Source organism: Hibiscus syriacus, unplaced genomic scaffold (genome assembly GCF_006381635.1).
Source record: "Hibiscus syriacus cultivar Baekdansim isolate YM2019G1 unplaced genomic scaffold, ASM638163v2 tig00110377_pilon, whole genome shotgun sequence".
NCBI classification, from domain to species: Eukaryota; Viridiplantae; Streptophyta; class Magnoliopsida; order Malvales; family Malvaceae; genus Hibiscus; species Hibiscus syriacus.
Genome location: NW_024062711.1, coordinates 2398667 through 2404994, shown reverse-complemented (window position 1 = coordinate 2404994; position 6328 = coordinate 2398667).

The window sequence follows — 6328 nt, the reverse complement described above, 5'->3', positions numbered from 1 at the left end:
GTGTATGTGGAACAACCTCCAGGTTTTGAATATTCAAAATTTCCGAATCATGTTCTTAAATTGACAAAAGCACTTTATGGTTTAAAACAAGCTCCTAGAGCTTGGTATGAAAGATTATCAAACTTTTTAATTGAAAAAGGTTTTTCAAAAGGGAAGGTTGACACTATATTGTTTTTAAAGCATAAAGGTAAAGATTTATTAGTAGTTCAAATTTATGTTGATGATATAATATTTGGTTCTACTAATGATGTTCTTTGCCAAGAATTTTCTAAGCTAATGCAAAGCGAATTCGAAATGAGCATGATGGGGGAGCTCTCATTTTTCTTAGGACTCCAAATCAAGCAAAGAAAAGATGGCATCTTCATCAATCAAGCTAAGTACGTGAAAGATATGCTCAAGAAATTTGGACTGGAAAATGGTAAGCCTCATGACACTCCAATGAGCTCTTCAACAAAGCTTGACTTAGATGAAGGAGGTAAATGTGTAGATGTTAAATTATATAGGTCAATGATTGGATCTTTACTTTATCTAACTGCAAGTAGACCGGACATTATGTTTAGTGTTTGCTTATGTGCTAGATTTCAACCATGCCATAAGGAATCACATTTACAAGCTGTTAAGAGAATCTTTAGATACCTTAAGGACACTCCTAGTTTAGGACTTTGGTATCCTAGAGACTCTAGCTTTAGCTTGCATGCTTTTTCTGATGCGGATTATGGATGATGCAAATTATCTACCACTGAAGCGGAATATATTTCAGTCGGTAATTGTTGTGCACAAATTTTATGGATGAAACAACAACTTTTTGATTATGGAATTGAAGTAGGTATTATTCCTATTAAGTGTGACAATACTAGTGTTATTTGTCTCACTAAAAATCCCATCCAACACTCTAGAACTAAGCACATTGAAATTAGACATCACTTCATTAGAGACCATGTCGCTAAGGAAGATGTAGTTCTAGAATTTGTTGATACTTTGCACCAATTAGCGGATATTTTTACAAAATCCTTAGATAAGGAAAGATTTTGGACACTTAGGAGAGAATTAGGTTTAACTAACCTATCTTCACTTAGTGTTTAAAAATAATTTTTAGCACTTTTAAGAATAAATAAAAAATGCTTAAAATAATATTTTTGATTGCATTCTTGTTATTAGTTAGGGGGAGTTTATGATTATTAGTGAAAATTAATTGTTTGTTCAAATGATGTTTAATGACAAATTTGATTGTTTGAACATAGTTAATTTTTGAAATATTAGTTGCCAATATCACTAGGATTAATTAATTTAGCACTATTGGATATTTAAAATACAGATTTTTTTAAATATTTGGCAGAGGGAATCGATACCCCCATAAGGGAACCGATTCCCCCTTTGAATGGGAACCGATTCCCTCCTTGAGGGAATCGATACCCCCAATGGGTTCTGGATACATCACGACCAGAAAACTCATTCTCTCAAAACCTCTCTTCTTTCTTAAACGTCATTCATCCTCTCTAAATCTCCATTTTTGCCAAAATCATCAAATACAAGTCAGAATTAGATCGTTCTTCAACTTCTAATCCTTGCAAACAACATCACATTCTCATAAAATCCAAATTTTCAAGGTAATATTTCAAAATCATCTATTTCATTGATTTTTGAACTTATGACTAGTTTTGATTAGTTATAAGATTAACATTACATCGAGCATTGGTTATATGATGATTTTACAACCAATTTCGTCAAAAACACTCAATTTTTCAAAACTATTTTTAAATTTCGAAATAAAAAAAAATCGAAAATTGTTAATTTAATTGATGTTTTTGATTCAATTATGTTTTTATAAAAACTATACGTATTATGATTTTCAAACATTATTTTCCAAATAGTTTTTCAAAACATTGCCCTTTAGGATTCGGTTTAGAGAACCTTGAAATATTGAGGACTCATTTGAATTTTGGGTTTGATTATATTGCATACATGTGTTTAAATTTGCAGGTTACATATTCTATTCTGATTCTTAAACCATGTCAAATCCTAAATGACCTAGGACATTGTCTAGTAGCTCAAGTCAAAATCGACCTCTTATTCCTCCACCCAATCCAAATAACCCAAATATGACCATTATGAACTCTTGTTTCAACGTACCTGGTTGTGGACAAGATCTATACCATATGTACCATACTTGTTTTGAGTCATAAAAAATATGGGAAGAGTGTATCCCTTCTATCCAAGCTATTGAAGATATGGACTTCCAATATCTTCCTACTCTTAAATCCTAGAAGTTTGATAAACTCTTTAAACTCAAACCTTTGGTTTATCATCAATTAGTCCGCATTTTTTCTATTCCAATGTGGTATGTGTCCAAAACGAGCGCCGATCTGAAACTATAGGAATTTGATCCTATCTTTTAGGACAATTCATTTTTATTGACTCTGGCACAATCGCTACCCATTTTGGACTAGATAACTCAGGTTTAAAAAGAGACTGTGGATTCACCCTATAAGTCTAAGGATAGTGAGAGTACCCTAAGAACTCATCGTGATAGATTCCTTCATTATTTGATCTCTTGGTGGTTTAGACCATCCGGAGGTAGGTACTCCTCCCTTAGGAACATAGATATATGGTGGATATATTGTATCCAACATAAAAAGAAGATTAATTTGCCATATATCATCTTTAGTGAGTTTCCATAAACATTGTTCCTTCCAAGAATATAGAAATATTGGTTTATGGTTGTCTCCTTAGTAATTTGTTTATCAAACTCGGTCTTTGGGTCAATGGGTTTATCATCCCGAACTCAGAACTTTGAATTGTGAAACATTTTAATGTTCATGGATTATTTTATTTTGGATGTTTGAATTTGTTGGATAATTGGATATTTGAACTTACATGCTTATATATTTGGTTTGGTTTTAACTTTCATTTTGAGCTTAATGTTTATTTTTGCATCTTTAGACATATATGACCAATTATCCATTACATGTTTATGAATATTGAATTATGGAACTAATGACTAACGTTTCTCTTGATTGTGATCTTAGCAGCTTAAGCTATATATAATCAATTGGCTAAATGATTTCAAAACCTTATTTAAAATCTTTTAAAATGTCTTTTTGATTTAACAAAAAGGGGGAGAAGTGTTAAAGTAACGGGGATTAATTTTTCAAAAACGTCGTTTTTGATTTCAAAATATTAAAATTACTAAAATGTTTTGTTATATCAAAAAGGGGGAGATTGTTGAAAACATTTTGATATTTCAATATAACAAATTAAGATAAATGAATTTTAAGATTTTCCAATAAGGTTTTCTAAGTATATTCGATATAATTATTCGAATATCAAAATATTACTCCAAATCTTTTAAAAATCATTTTTAATCCTTACTCAAGTGTAAAATTAAGTTTTAATCTTAAAATAATTTCAAAACAATTTTACAAAGTATTTCGAACAGTTTCAAAGCCAAAAATTCCAGAATGTCCAGAGGGAACCGATTTCCCCTAAATGGTTTTTCTCCGAGAAATTCTAGTATGCTCGGAGGGAACCGATTCCCCCCACTGTTCAATGGTCGAATATTTGAATTTTACACTTAGGGAACCGATTCCCCAGGAGGGGTACTGATTCCCCCCACGCTCCAAGCTGTTGTATTAATGGTTTTCACACTTAAACGGCTCCATTGACTCCACTAATTATCCCCAACGTTTAGAATCAATTGAGGGAGTATTTAAACAAGTTCTAAAGCCTTTGATCAATAAGAAATTATAGAGAAACAAGAGAGAAAACATCAAACACCAAGTTTGTGCAAATCAAGCCAATTTCCTTTCAATATTCATTTTGCTTTCAAGAACACCATTTGTGCTCATTTGTAATTATTTTGGAGTGTTCTTTTCTTGTTCTAGAATTGTGCAAACAATCTACCTTGTGAGGATTTCCTTGTAAGTTTGCAAATTTGTAATCTTCTCTTTGGGAAAGAGTGTTCTCAAGAATTGGGGTATATTCTTGAGGGTGTTGTAAGGTTATCTCTTTGGCCTCAAAAGAAAGAACAAATTAGTGAATTTGTTGGAAAATCCTTAGTGTGGATAGCTAAGGTAGTGGACGTAGACTTTGATTGAGAAAGTCGAACTACTCTAAATCGTTGTACAATTACTTTCAATTTTCTGCAAAAGCTTCTACCAAATTTTTAATTGCCAATTCACCCCCCTCTTGGCAAATTCCGTCAATCGATTAACTCAACATCTAGTAATTGATAATGCTAATTGCGTCATTTTGTCTGCATCCAATTAAAATGCCAAGCCAAAGAAAAAACATATTGCAATGACCGAAAAAATGGTATTTTGTTATGGCTGAAACCTTGGGTCAACCTAAAGCAAACTCATCTGCTTGAATACTTGTCAAAGAGCTAAAACTCTGAAAGCATTAAAAGAGCTATTGATTCTTTTGATATTCTTTGAACTCATATTTATAATTTGATTCGATTTGATTGCAAGTCTGGATTAAGGGGCAATGTTTTACAGAATTCTTACATTTTTATATCTTTTTTTCTCTCTACCCCCTAAAATAAGAGAAAGGAGAAAACTATTTTCAAACAGAATAATCTCAAATGTGAAAGGTCCTGAAAGCTATTAAGGCTCATTTTTAAGAACGAACAATGCTCTCGAAAACAATCAGTTCGAGAGACCAGATAGAACTTGTGACATCGTCAACAACCTAAGAAGAAAATGGGACATGGTTGATTCCGAGGATAAGACCAGTAGACAAAAATGAGGCTTCATCCAAGAGATAAAAAAGAGCTAATTCATATTGCATGCATTTTAGACATACTTAAGAGCATCACATTTATCATTTTTTGCATACATAACTTTGCAGGTTCTAGCTATAGTCAATTTCAACTTCACAGCGAAGGATATTGGACTCAAAGCGACACAATTTACTTGCAAAACCAACTTTCTCAAGATTGGATTTCAACTTCACGATGGAGGATATCCAATTCAGGGATCAACTTCACGACGAATGGGTCATCCACGATTTCAACTTCATGACGAAGGATATCGTGCCTACAAATCCACGATTTCAACTCCACGATGGAGGATATCGTGCCCACATAACCACGATTTCAACTTCACGACGAAGGATATCGTGTCAGCAGCATTTTTCAACTTCACAACAAAGGATATCTAATTCAAAGCTCAACTTCACAGCGAATGGGCTTCCCAGTTTCATTCAGAGCCAATTTCAACTTCACGGCGAAGAATATTGGACTCGAAACAATACAACTTACATAAAATTGGATTTTAACTTCACGACGAAGGATATCTAATTTGAGGCTCAACTTCACTGCGAAGGGGCTACCCACGATTTCAACTTCACGACGAATGATATCGTGTCCATCAGCAACATACAATACTTGGATTTCAACTTCACGACAAAGAATATCCAATTCAAAGGCTCAACTTCACAACGAAGGGGCCATCCACGATTTCAACTTCACGACGAAAGATATCCAATTCAAAGAAGGAGTGTCTGTCAACACACTTTCCAGTTTCAAAGTCAATTTCAACTTCACAGCGAAAGATATAGGCCTCGAAAAAGCACAACTTACATTGGATTTCAACTTCACGACAAAGGATATCTAATTCCAAGGCTCAACTTCACGACGAATGAGCCATATACGATTTCAACTTCACAACGAAGGGTATCGTACCCCAACAAATTGACCCAACTTCACGACGAATGAGTCATCTGTAATACAACAACACCGAAGTCTTCAGGACAAGTTTCACCTTCATGACGAAGTATCTTTAGTTAGAAGACGGTCTAAGAGTCACTTGCCAAAAGCTTTGAGTTCGATTTCAACTTCATGACGAAGGATATCGTGCTCAAATTTTTCAGTTCAACTCGATCTCACGACGAGAGAGTCATTTCGTGATTTAATCCAAATATCGGATTTCAACTCTACGACAGAGGACATTCGATATAGACGAAATTTGTGTCTTTTAATCTTTGCTCTATTTTCGTTACATAGTAATGAGCAAAGAGGGGCAGCTGAAGACACTGAATTTCGTCCATTGATAATATATTTTTTTATTAACAAACTATATTATATAATATATATATATGTATATTTATTTGGGTTTTCATTTCATGGTACATGTCTAATAAAATACCATTACAAGGCCAAGGAACAAATAAAATTGTGGCCCAGTAGCACGTTTTGCAGACCCAGCATTGACCCATCTCCAACACGTGCGACCTAGTGACCCAATAGGAACCCCGAGCAGTAACCAAGACTCGCGAATCATGCCTGAACCGGCTCCACGACCCATTGCAAACCAGGGTCTGTTTGGAA